The following is a 14,307-nucleotide window of genomic DNA, read 5'->3' on the forward strand; positions in this document are numbered from 1 at the left end:
GAATCCCTGGATCTTGTCTAATTGTCAAAATATACTTCACCTTCCCTTTAAAGTAAGCAGTCGGCTTCAGACTTGAGACTAAGAAGGTACAGTCGGGTTTCACCAGCTTGTTTCAGAGGATCCCATTACTGTCTGTCACTAGTATTTGCCCCATTATTTGTGTCTGCAAAGAACTAGTTACTTACTTTTCTGTTACAGCAGCCCATTCTCTGTTGTCTCCTCACTCGTAGAAAAAGAACCTTTGGTTTATTTTATCATTTGTCCACAGGTGGCAACGGCTACACCAATGACTACCCAACTGGCCGGCTGCTCCGAGATGCTAAACTCTATGAGATCGGTGCTAGAACTAGTGAAATTCGTCGACTCATTATTGGGCGTACCGTCAACCAGGAGTACAAGTGAGGTCTGTTTCGCCCCCCGCCCTGTTCCCCATGTCTCAGATATAGTCTAGTGTGTCACGTTGAGGTAACCTGAAACACTGCTGTAGTCTTCAACAGTCATTGCTGATGTAAATGTACAGATAGTGGAAGCCTGTGTATATATCTGTGATCTTTGTTTTTCTTTTTTTGTCCAATGTTCAACTGCTTCTGTAACTCAGGTTTTAAAGCAATTTAAGCTTGTGATGGGCCACTTTTTACAATTCATTGCTTACCTGTCGATGTGACTTGTTTGGCATGCAGTTTTAGAGAATTATTTGTGAGCACTAGTGTGAGCATGCTGGAAACAGACATTTTCTCATTACAAACAGAGTACGTGACTAATGAACATGTGCAGGCATGTGTTTGGCCAATACTTCCAGTGTTCATTTGACATTGTGCTTTGCATATTGAGTTTCCAAGGCCATGATTGTATTAAAAAAACAAACACTGCTTTTGGTTTAAACACACTTGCTGTGACTGCTGTCTCAGTTTATCTTCTTTGTTCGGGTATGAGCGGTTGAGATTATATCGTGTGGGCCAGTGAAGTGTTGCATAGCATCAGTGTTGCCCCGTAGTAATGCCCTGCATTTTAATTTTTATTTTGAAAGTTGTTCTTTCAAAATTGGACAGAATTTACATTAAAGATCACTGCATTTCTCATGATGCAGCATTACCTCCGCCAACTTGTTCGGATTTATGTCAATGTGAAACCAAAGTACTATGCAGCCTTTTTTGTACCAGGCTATCCCTGGCACACGCAGTATTGTTCAAACTGCATGAATCACCCTGATCTCATCATGGGAACCTTACTCTGGAGTGCATCCATCGATAGCTTAAATAAAAACGGATGCCATTTTCATGAATTCATGGTGTCTAACAATAGTACAATTTCTCATGAGTACACAACAGGTGTCAGTATATTGCTACTGCAAATATTTCGGGACAAGCATGAACAGAAAACATTGGTCATTATGTTATGATCCATGTTTATATTTGTTCGTGTAGTTGGGCATCCCAGTTATGCTTGCACATTAAGTTTTCAAAGAAGTTTGGTGTCTAGTAAAACTATAATTGATCATACTTCTAGCATTCTATTATGTGGTTCTTTAATGTACGCATTGCATTTAAGTTTTAAGACCTGACGTGCATTTTTTCCTGGGTGCATTGCACTACAGTGTTCAATTTTTTGTATGTGTGAGTTCAGCTCCACACCTACATTTGTATTTAAGGTATACACAACTATGTAATGGTTTTCCACAATACAATCACTGGAGGTTTTGTCCACAATGTGCTGGTAATTGTAATCTGTGAGCTTTGCAAATGTGATATTGCGATTTCCTTGCTGTGAAGGGGAATAGATGCTGTCAGGGACAAAAGTTTTCGAACCCCATGAGCACCTGCCAAATTTTTTTGCTGCATGACCTGGTGGCCTGGCATTCTGCTGTCAAGACTGCACTTGGCACCCATTTCCTCAACATCCAACGTTTTGTGTTGTGCACTGGCATTCTCCGAGTTTGACACAGAAAGCCACACAGTGTCAAACTATAGTGGCTTTTTACTAGCTAAATAAAAAAATATTTTTAGCTGAAAGCAAAAGCCATTGTGAAATTATTTTAGAAGACTGTTTTGACGTATACGAGCCTCTTGATCATTGTGATGGTACTTCTGTGCTTCATCTCTTACTAGACACCTATAGACGGGGAGAATGTTAAGCAGATGCTATCGGACGATTATTCCTGGAAGTGTGAGATGGATGCACCAGCTAGTAATCCAAGAGTTCAAATTTGTTGATGCTTGCGTGGCCCGCAAACTTTTGTTGATAAGAGTACAGTCTTCTAGCTGCAGTGTATGCAAATTTTCCTTCCTCTTTAGCCATTGTAGCCTTTTTTGTGGATGGCATGCAGTGACAGTGAGGCTGAAATTTAGCAACGACTTTGTCAAAGCATGCATATGTAGTAGACAGAGGGTTGTGTAAGGGGCATAACTTTCCATTCATAATCCACTTCATATACATCTATAAGGATTTGTTAGCACTTTAGTTTATGTACAGCTGCTAGATGCATAAGATGTGTGTTGCGGCTGGACAAATTCGCTCCACCCGTCATGCCTACTGGTTCTATAGGCTAAGTTGTGGTACTGTTCTGTATGCTATAATGGAAACTATGATTAACATCGGTGTTATTTTCTGCCTGCGAACCCTAGTTGGTGTCATTTTTGTGAATATTAACAATAGTACATGATATAGCTATTTTCCTGAAGTAATGTTCGGCTCTAGATGTTCACTAATCTTTCTTTACTTACAAAGAATATTATTGCTCCTTTAGTGTAGTTTTTTGTTTATTCTTACTGTTTAGGGTGATCGCTGCTACGAATCAAGTATTCCATTGTATTATCTGTGTCAAAAAGTCAAGGACACCATTTAACTGCTTACCATTTTATTACGTTAGTACTTCCTGAGTTTGTGTCAAAATACCCCAGCAATGGTATGCTGTTGGGCTGAAATGTCCTTTACCGCACCTTCATTCTAAACTCTGTGGTTCAACTATCTGTTGATTGACTTTTTCACTCTCCTATTGTAAAGCTGTTGGCCATTTGGGTTTGGATTCTTGCTGTTAGCACACAGCTTTCTTCTTGTCAGTGTTCTTGTTCAGTACAGAAGAGATACTCATTGGGCAGCCCGTGCCTGAACGCTCTTGCACCACTTGTGACTGTTTATTTGTTTAGAAGGTTGTATTAAGTTGCTGCTGCAAGTAGGAATTGTGAAATGTTTGAGTCTGGCTGTATTTTATGTCGATGCATTTATTTGTTGTGAAAAAAATGTTTTGGTAACTTTTCAATGTGTTGCCAGCATTTATGTCAATATGTTGTCAGAAGTTGAAGAAATACTGTCTTTTCTATTGAAAAACGAAGTGTAAGAAGCTAGCAAGTTTGTCTATTATATATGAAGACTGTGTTTCTACCTCTGAGGTGAAGCAGGGAGAACTGAGCATGGAGTTAACAAATAAACCTGCATTCAGCTCAACATTCCGTTGCTGTGTGTATTTAAGCTACCACTGGACAGTTCCATAGATAATAAATATTTTTATTTTTTTATTTCAGTAGAAGCAGCATGTCAAGCCTCAGCAGCATTGATATCACACTTGCTTTTTTCTCTCAACAATGCATTATGTATACATGCCCTAATATGTACTGAGGGATTAGCGTGTATGACATTTTTTACTGCTGAATTTGTGTGTCTGGTATTTTTTACTGCTGAATAGACTGTGTCAATGAAACGTAGATTACAGCAACTCCATTCTGAGAAAGTCTTCATGTGGATTTGATTTGGCAACAGAGAAGTTGAATGGCATTGTTTGCAGGAAAAATAGGAAGCAGAACAAAAGACATAAATACATTATAAAAAATTACATCTCCACTGATGTGCCTTACTGCAACGACACATTGCAATGCAGTGCATAAGGCTCACCAGAAGGAATAGCACTCCTCTAAAAAAATATTGAAATAAGTGAAAAAGGCACCTCCTTGTAATCTACCCAGCTATCAGACACCAAGAGCAAGAGAAAAGCACTGAACTCTTCATATGGCACTCCATCCAAAGCAGGAAAGCGCTAATACATCCACAGTCACCAACAAGCACAACTGTTTGGGAGCAAGGTCCAAGCGATGGTTGCAATACAGCAAATAGGTGGGCATTCACCTGTCAAGTTTCAAGCCTCCATTCTTTACAGAAACTATCTTTGGGCTCTGCTGTTATGACTGTACGTGTTGCGGGTCACAGGCAGTGGGTCACAGGACATGCTGTGCGTCCGAAAGCACAGGAGTCCAATTTTTTGGCAGCACAGAGCATCACAATGCCTGGGTGTGGCGTTTCACAATTTTTTTTCTCCCCAGACACTGTTCATGGATATATGTATTGAGAAAAGCTTTATCCTTGTGTGTTGAACTGGTGATGCAAATGGCAAGTCAGAAGTTCTGGCCATTGCCCCACCTTTTTGTCTCGCAGTTTTTCAAATTCTCGTGTTCAAAAACAGTTATCACTTCTGCAAAACGTTGAGGCAGTTGTCATGCACTCCTTTTGTCATGTTAGGTTTTATGCGGATTAAGGGTTTCCAGAATAATCTCGTTTATTCATTCTTATTCATTTTTGCACATAAAAAAATTGTTTGCCTTCCATGGCACACAATCTCGCAAAGCTGCAAGTTAAGAACATTTGGATGTCAGGACCACAGGTGACAAGCATTCCTTTTGTTTGATGATTTGAATACAGGTCGGAAATGAATTACACGTGCTACCTATATTGGTTGAATAGACCTGCACATCATTCATGTCGAGAGCCTTCCTCTTTAAGGAAGTGACGTTAGCACCAATGTGTGGCTGCAAAGGAATGGCACATCACAAACTTGTATTCTTGATGCCCTGCTATTTTTTGGACGGTTACAGAGATATAGAGGCGTCGTTAGCAACGAGGAAATTTTATAGGCAAACTCGCGTTTGTAAACAGGAGCCTCATTCAGGCGTTGCGTTTTTGAAATAAATGCATTTAAGTGGCCGCATTCGGCACCTTGCATTTCTTGCAGCCTCACAAACACGAGTTTGCCTACAGGTGCTTTCTTCTGCATTCGTGAGCAGGGCCTCTAGAGCAGCTTTGGCGTCATGACAGTGGACATGATAGTCTTGAAGCTGCTAGACTGTTGGATGCGCCCTTTCAAGGCTCCAAACACGTTGATGGCATTGCCGTAGTCTGGCTGCACGGCATACAGCTGGTTTTGGACGGTCCGGTGTTCCTGGAGGTCGCTCTTGCGAATGTCGCGCTACTCCTCGCTGTGGATCATCGGGTAGGTGGGCAACAAGGTGATTTCGGCAGCGCTGGCCAGTTTGGTGCCGGGCCGATCCATTCCCACGCTGCTACCCGCGCTGCCCACGCTGCGTGGTGAGTGCTGCTGCTGCTGAGGGCTGGCCCTCCCCGATCTAGTGGCGTTTGCGGCCCAGTATGGACAGTTCGATAAAAACACTTCACGGTTGGTTAGTTGCTCGGGACATCGAGCGGCACGGTAGGCAGGCACGCAGGACCCATGTTGTGCTGACGACCGCGCGTGCTTCGTGAGCTCCGCTCCGATATCGGCAGAGGGTGCCGACAGGCGCAGACAAACGGACGGTCGCGAAGTCCTCGGCGCATTGGCCGTGGTGCCTTCACTAAACGAGTCCGAAGCGTGGGCAACGATCTTGTACATCTTTATTTCAGCGGAGCTTTGCGAGCACTGAGCACAGTTCGGTTTCGCGTGTGCTCGGTGCCCACACGAAGCACGGGCGGTTGTAAGCATGAAACGGGTCAGTACCACACAGCAAGCACCCTTTCTACTCATTCCTACCACGTAGCCTTTAGCGACGGGGCTGATTATTTGATGGGCACCAAGAGTACGGAGATGCGAATGATTTTCCTGTGGAGAGTGTGCATATGATTGCAGTCTCGTATATATATATATATATATATATATATATATATATATATATATATATATATATATATATATATATATATATATATATATATATATATATATATATATATAGTTATCCACGCCAAAGCTTTGGCTATTAATCGCAGCAGCATAAATAGTCAGTTGATTAATATGATGAAGTTTAGGTACGGATTATTTGCAGACTGTTGTCTTCTCCGCAAAGGATTTTTTTTTCCAGCCAAGAGATTTCAGTCACTGAAGGCACTCTGGCTTTCATTCTTCGAGGCGGAAAGGAGGAGTCGCACCCTTGATCTGCGTAAACTGCGGACGGTCACCAGCTGCTGTTCTTCCACCCCCGTTTCTCTGTAGCTGGCCCTCAGTGATCGAAAGGAAAAATTCGCACTTATGTCCACGAATACTGGAAGAGGCTATTGAAAGAATGCAAGAATACGTGCCTCTTCATCCTCTTTGCAGTGCTAAGTACGACCGAGCTCGACTTCCCAAAAGTGCACCGTTTTTGAGCTTCGCGCGACATTTACTGCACCTTTCCTCTCCTTATGACGACCACCTCATCACAAGGTGAAGCGAGGCCCAGCTACGTTTTACTGGTGCGTTTTGTTACCTCTTAGAAACAAAAGGTTGTGTTTGAAAAAATCTTGCGAAGAAGTCGACAAAAAAGATCCCGTAAATTGCCAATTGTCATATATTAACGGAAATTGCTGCTTGAGACCGGCTTTCGAAGCTACCTTTGTTATGAACTTGTTCTGTACACTCTGCAAAGGGGTTCGTATGGCACTGCTTTTTTTCCTTCTTAAATAACTGCTTCTCTCTTCACAGTTTCGAACTGATATAGTATATATTTGCCGAATGCTCTCGGTGACCATCAACTTTAGCTGCATACCCAGGGCTCAATGTGTTTCTGAAGAGAACAGGGGACATCTCGTGCGCGTAGTCGCTCTCTCTTTTGTCTCAATATATGCACATATAAACACCAGACGCTTTAAATCGCGCATCACGGTAACTTGCTGCGAAGCGCACTGCAAGTAAGACTTGCAAGAGCCCCCCCCCCCCTCCCCCCCCCCCCCAAGTATTCTCTTGAGGGGGCTCAGCCCCTCCACCACCTGAATTACTGCCTTGTTTACATTTTTTTTGCAGAAACCTAACTTACGACCTCCGCGTTCCCATGACGTCCCAGTGCGAACTAGGCGTTAAAGACATCCCCAAGTCTCTGCAACAAGCATAAATTACAGGGCTAGCCCCCATGTTGGATTTCATAGAACGGCAATTTTAACAATAAAAACACTGGCGCAGGTACCAATTCGCAGTAGCAGCATAAGCAGGAAGGTATCTTAATTCGCTTTTCATTTGTTAAAAAGTGGCGAAGTCCATTAACGTATGCGAAGGGAAGTTTTCCGAGAGTTCCAATCACCGTCGTGTTTGTGAGTCGGTTATGTCATCAGTCAGCGTGGCGCACGAAAAGGGGGAGACCGGTGGCTGGTAGGCTGTTCATTGTTCGGGCTAGGGGTACGGAGGGGTGAAGGGAGGAAATTGGCGCGACGGTGCGGGGTCAGTCTAACTTGTTCAGCAGAAAATTCTAAGAAAGCTTAGTATGAGCAGAGTCCCTTTATGAGGTAGCCCACTCCTGCCGTCACAGAAGCAAAGCCCGTTTCCTTGAATTTCCTTCCTAACCTCTACTGCGGTGCTACATGACGTTGACAGCGGTCCCCCCTCTCTCGGGGCCATCTTGAAGTCAAATGGCGATATTCCAGAAGTTACTCAGAAGGGGGAACCCGACTGCACAAAGAATGCGAGAGTGTCGTCTGGGAACGGGAACTTTTGATTGGAAAACAAGCCTTGCGAAAAGCAGACTTACAGATTTTTCCAAATGGTCCATTATTGTCCACTAGTTTGTCGCATCGAGGTGACGTCGTGGAAAAGCAAGTTCAGCGAACTCCTCTCCTATTCAAAAAGTCAGTCGTCAAAATTGGCGGACGAGGAGGCTTTGCGTATGCGCAGGACGTTATTGGAAAAGTGGTACATTACAGTGGCTATATAAAAAGAAGCGCTTGGGAAGGGCTTTGGGAGTCGACCTTAATGGAGCTTGGCGGACGCTTGCAATAAAAATAATTGGTTTTTGGGAAACGGAAATGGCGCAGTATCTGTATCGTATATCGTTGGACGGTTCACGGCGCGCCGTAAGGGAATGGATAAAGGAGGGAGTGAAAGAAGGAGGTGCCGCAGTGGAGTGCTCCGGAATAATTTCGACCACCTGGGGATCTTTAACGTGCACTGACATCGCACAGCACACGAGCGCCTTAGCGTTTTGCCTCCATAAAAACACAGCCGCCGCGGTCGGGTTCGATCCCGGGAATTCCGGACCAGTAGCCGAGCGCCCTAACCACCGAGCCACCACGGCGGGTTGAAGCTTGGACCGCGATCAAGGAAGGCCGGCGCCGTTTGGCAACCTCCGTGCACAGTTCCGGCCTTTTTTGGGGCTTATTCGGGTATGCACCGCTCTATCTGCGCTTACATTATTATTATAGTTGAGTGTGCCTGCTTAGTCTTGCTCCGTTTGAAATAGAAAATTCGTTAGATATGCAGGTTGTATGCAAGTACTGACAGCACTGCAGGTCATCATTAACCACAGTGGTGGACTAGTATGGAACAGAGAACCCATGGTGCTTGTTTTCTTTATTGCCTTGGCTCCGTCTTATTTTCAGCCAAATATATTCCTTGTCAAAACACAAATCATATTTCAGCAACATTGTTTTGCAGTGCGTGCAAATAACATAAGGTGTGCTTATTTGCAACTGGAAATATTCAGCTCAGTTATCCCGTTTAAAAACCCTTGAGAGTACACATGACATGGTTGGTGCTTGAGCCGTGTGGTGGTGGGGAAATTGAAGCAATCTGAGCAATGTGAAGAAGACCCTCGTCCTCACCATTTGTTTTGGTTTTAGGAGATGTTCAAGTTTCAATTCAAGGCTCAGAAGTAAACCATATAGTCAGATGACTATTAACCACAGCTGAAAGGTACGACGAAGCAGCGCTGACGGACGGGACGGAAGAGGAGACAGACCCCAGCGCATGTGTCTGTCTCCTCTTCCGTCCCGTTCGTCAGCGCTGTTTCGTCGTAACGTTCAACATGAACGAACCAGCCCGACTCAGCCATTTCCTTGGACCACAGCTATACACAGGCCCTAAGACGGCTTATGCATACGAAACCTTATTTGTAATACACTGAATTTCCAGAATGAAACAAAAGCAGAGTTCGCGTTTAAAATGTGATTAGTCGAATTCTAGGAGAAAAATCCTATCTGCTCAACCTGGTTTCCGTTTGGTTACAGCTGGAATCAACTGAGAATTGTTCCATAAACCTAAAAAGAGAATAAATTGTATGTTTCTGATGCCTGCCTGCTGACTGCATACGGAGCAGAGGTCTTTGTCAGGCTTCTTGCTTTTCGCCTCTTCTCCGGTTTCTGTGAATCAAAATGAAACAAATAAGCTGAAACTGAAATAGTTGGGAACTTTCGCACACATCCATGTATATAGTTTCTTTAAATCTGAAAGGCAGGTATCGTGACTCAAAGCAGCGTATGGGCTATAAGAGACGCCATAGCGAAGGACTCTGTATTAATCTTGGTCAAATGGGTACACTGTGCGCATACAACCCACAGCCCATGAGCGCTTTTGCAGTTGGTCTCCATCGAGATGCATCCACCATGGCCTGGACTCGATGCAGCATCCTTGGGCTCGGCAGCCTAACACCATAGCTAGCGAAACCACCGAGTGGGGACATGAAAATGGGAGGTTACCTCATACGTCATAATCAGGTATCCTCAATGCACATACTACCATACGCCACAGCGATAATTTTTTTCAGTTAACATACAGCACTGCATCGGTGCCCAGATTGTGCCGGCTCATCTGCGTACCAAATCCAACAACGGCAATCAGCAACTGTGACGCTGTGACCAAGTGATGGTTCACAAAGACAGCTCACCGAAAACCGCACCGTCCGCTGCAAAGCAAGAGACAGAGTGGGCCGGTACCACTTCTCCCTGCACAGGACGCGAGTCAGCTGTGGAGAGTGGATCGAGGCCAGATATGTCACTGCCGCTGTGCCCGACGCGATGGACCGTTAGAGTCAAATCGATGCAAAGGTTCGTTGATAATTACGCCAGAGTCCAAGAGACACTGAAGGATTTCTTGAAGACACCAAATTCAGTGACTGAAAACAGCAAGGCTATTTTTAGAGGTTACGATCGGCATTTGAAGAAATTTGAAACCTCTTTAGGTATCTACATTTCCGTAGCCTTCTTTGGACCTTGTGAAAAAATTAGCAAGGGCTCTCCAGAGCTCAACATATTGCGCCGCAGGTGCAGAAAAGGCAACAGAGGCTCTCTGCGAGGCGATCTTTCAGTTACGCTCTGAAACTGCGTTTGAGAAGCTATGGCAGCACACCAGCACAACAAGAGCGCGCCTAGGCCCGAAGGAACCTCCTATATATATGTCAAGGCCGACAAAACCTCTTGCAGGGTATGAAGCGACTGATAGACATGTCAAGCCAGTTGCACTTGACGTTAAGGCCGCGCAGCGCAATGAGTATTTCGATACTGCCGACCGAATCATAAGTGAAACAAAACAGCGTTTTGAGCAGCCGGGCATGGAACAGCTCGTAAAACTATAAGACATCTTAACCAGCGCCGCTGGAGGTAGTCGGTATACAGCAGATGAACTAGAGGCGGCTTTGGGAGTGCATGCACTTGATTTTGACTTGTGCAGACTCTCGGCGCATTTCATGCTATTATCAACTCTTCTAAGCGCTGATGATTCTACTACAACTCTGGGCATTTTGGAGACCCTACAAAGGAAATCACAAAACACGCGCGAGTTGATTCTTTACGTCGTGAGGTATGTTCAGCTTCTGTTTTCCAAACCAGCGTCTGTCGCTTTTGGGGAACGCTCTTTTAGTGCTCTGCGCAGAATCAAAACGTATTTGAGCTACCGAACAACTCAAAAGAGGTTATCGCATCTTTTGATTTTTGCATATACACAAAGAAAGGAAGGCGCTCTTAAGTTTAGGCGACGTCATCGGGCAGTTTGTGAGCAGAACAGCGGAGCGAGCAGCAACCTTTGGTCAGCTTAAGCACCTGGAAAGAGCAGCACTGTCCGAAATGTCTGCTGATTGCGTGCATTATTGGTGACTGTATACATGTACTGTAGCGCGTTTGCTTGTATTGTGGTATTTAAACTGCCGGTTATTTTATGGTTTTGTTCATGCGCGAATACCTGTAAATTTGTCAAATGTCAATAAATATGTGCGCACTAAAATTCATTTTGTCAATTTTTTTCTTGTTAATGCTTGAATAATATGCGCCATCTAGCGATCAAAGAAACACTGCATAATGAAATAATTTTTTTTCACGCAGTTAATTGTTCTCTCTCGAGCCAAACTTGGATTGTAATATAAGAAAAACCTAGGTCCATAAACAAAAAAAAAACAAGTAAAAAGAAACTTGTTCGAGCCCCTCCCCCCCCCCCCCCCCCCCCCAACCCCCCCCTCCCACGAACACACAGAAAATATACTTCCGGCGTCCCGGCAGACAGTCGTGGTCGAAAGAGTCCGGCAGCATTGTTTCGAGTTAGTCGCTATCGATAGCTGCTCGGACGTTTTCTTTCGTTTCTTTTTTTTTATGTGGGAGCACAAACACATCGCTCCCGAAGGTTGACATGGGCCTTCTATAATGCCTTCATGTAGCGATACACACCTCGCAAGTGCTGAGAGTGAAAATACGAGGGACCAAGGCGTCAGTGCCCATCTACGCATCTTTGCGTCCGCAGGACGCGGCGTACGGCCGTTTGTCGCGAGCAGACGCGAGCGTGGCACTGGCCTTTGTACTCCGAAACCCGAGAGAGGAGAAGAGCTGCTTGTAAAGCGATCTTCTCCTTTCGCTAGCGTGCACAGCGGAAGAGCGCCACGGTGTGTGCGAACTGTACCGGGTAGTCTCCGCCCCAGTAGCACGAGCACCCCAAGCCGTCTTAGCTTCGGCCGGCGGTGACGGGCGCAAAACACCGATGTCCGACATATATCAGTACCGCAACCGCCTCAGGAGCGCGCTAGGCGCATCTGCTCGTGTATTTGGGGTTTAGCTGTGATGGATGCACGCGGGCTGTCGAGCTAGCAGGAATAAAGAATAACTCCGGCGAATATTAAGACATTTTAGTTGGTAATCATATTTCCAAGACCTTTCTCTCTGTATATACTATAGCTAAAAAGGCGAGTTGATTATACATATTTGGGGCAACAACGCCAAACACGGGGTTGAAAAAGTAGTTTCTTACCATTCATGAAGTGCCTGGAATGGGCGAAAGCGAAACTGGCACCTTCTCGTTTAACGAGAGCAAAGTGATCATCCACGTGCGGGTATTGCGTGGCACCACTCACGCAGGGTCGCTCATATAAATCGCCTTAACTGAGATCACGAAATGAAAAGCTCAACTTTAGAGCTGAAATCAAAAGCTGCGTGGCTGCGATATTTGGTATAAAAGAAGGGGAGGTTCAAGGAAAAGTGCAGTAAATACTTTCGCAAATCTGTGAATAGAAAACAAGACGAAAACACTCCAGAGCTTACGCCGTCCGCGGTTCCCTCCCTGCAGCTCGATGGTTGAGGGTAACTTAGCCGCTTCGAATCAAACTCCGAAACTAAGCACCTTAGAGTACGGGACGCGCGTCTGAATTGATCAGCTCCGTCTCAAGAGATCAGTATTTTTTTCTGCCAGAAGCTATAGCTTGGACGCATTGGACGCACACAGTCACGACGGCGCTGCACATAACGCGTGTTAAGAACTTTTTGGGAACGTGGCCCACACAAACGCGTATCAGCCGAAAAAAAGGCCTAGTAACCTGTACAAGCCAGCATGGCGCGCGCTTGTGCCCTTCCCAGCCTGAACAACGAGTAGAATACTAAGTGTGGAATGAAAAGCAATGTCTCACTGTCAACTGCGGTTTTACTCAACTGAGGCGCTTTTAGAACAGGGTGCCCCACGTATCACTAGCCAAGCTTAAAAGAATAAAAAATTAAACGCTGCAGGCATGATATTCAAGGAATATCTTTGGCGGACATTCATAGCAAATAGATATGCAGTGTCTTTTGCGCCGTACTATTTCAACTTAACATTAATTTACTGATTTCGGTAGACCGGGAGCTGTGTACTTGAAAAGGGAGCTGTGTACTTGAAAAGTTTGAATTCGTGGCTTAGTTAAGTGAATTTCTTTGCGCGGGTTTAGTGCCCGTAAGCTTTCTAGTAACCTTTTCCGATGTGGATATGTCTGAGTGTTATTTACTCAGTGAGGGAACGACGAGAACAGCGCCGTGCAAGCTGCGACTGTCATCCGACAAAACTGCGAAGCTTGAGAGAGTGTTCCATGTTTCGTTTAAAAGCAGGCAAACATGACGCGTATGGGTGCAGTGGACATGCCGAGACTTGCACAAAGGTGTGCGTATTAAGTGCAAGCATGATGAATGACTGCAGGCAACACTGCCCTGGGAGCGAGTTCAGACCTGATCTTTGTGCTTGCAGTTAATATCGCTTCCTTCAGAAGACTGGCAAGGCTAGTTTGCCTGTTGGTCAGAAACGGACAGAGCTGAGACAGTGCAACAGAGTACGCTTGTGACCGACTGGCGCAAGAAAAAGAGAAAAGAACAAATTGCAAAGAAAAATAAACTGCGCGAGGCGGTGGACGCGGAAGGTCGTGCAAACTTGTCATAAATCTGAACTTCCAATGAATCTAGCAGAGTTGGAAAGAGCGCATATGTGCTTCCTCTGTGTTTATGTGACTGGACCTATGCATAGAACTTCTTGTCACGGTGCATCACCTTTTCTACAGATATTTCGCTGAAAGTTCAAGATGTTAAAATTCTCCATTAGCTTTGCAGCTGCAACGGTCTGCGGATTGATGCACAGTAAAAAATGCTTTAAAAATACTGCGACGCATCTAGGCTGCATGTGTTCATTTTGTACGCGCGTGTTATTCATTTGTGGAAGTGTGTGCTTCTCCTCAAAACCAATGCACCTGTCTTTGGTTTATTTGAAGCCCCAACTACATTGATTGCAGAGATTGGGTGAACTGTGGGCGAAATTTTCATACCTAGCCTGTGGCCGCTGCTAGATACGCCCGCTCCTCCGAACTTAACTTCAGTTGGTCGCGATCGTTTGTAGTTATTCTAATGTGTGGAGTTTCGGCTGCGCTGGAAATCTCGCATTTCTCGCAACGGTTGCCAACGGTATAGGTACTGCGACGAAGTATACCGGGCATAGCCTTGCTGCTAATGTATGAAACTATACGTTCCATGTATAGCTTACCCTTGAATACGACTATGCTGCTGCCCTGCATCTTCACACGTAGTAGGAAGCCCTACGCTACT

General features: G+C 45.0%; 1 long non-coding RNA gene across 1 annotated transcript; it reads left to right on the forward strand.

The window, feature by feature from the left end:
• The first annotated feature begins 273 nt into the window (after positions 1-273).
• LOC144114837 (uncharacterized) lies at positions 274-3,256 on the forward strand. Its single transcript, XR_013311132.1, has 2 exons — positions 274-403; positions 1,869-3,256. It is a non-coding gene; the product is annotated as an uncharacterized LOC144114837 (long non-coding RNA).
• Positions 3,257-14,307: the final 11,051 nt, after the last annotated feature.

The sequence above is a fragment of the Amblyomma americanum genome, chromosome 1 (assembly GCF_052857255.1).
Source record: "Amblyomma americanum isolate KBUSLIRL-KWMA chromosome 1, ASM5285725v1, whole genome shotgun sequence".
NCBI lineage: Eukaryota > Metazoa > Arthropoda > Arachnida > Ixodida > Ixodidae > Amblyomma > Amblyomma americanum.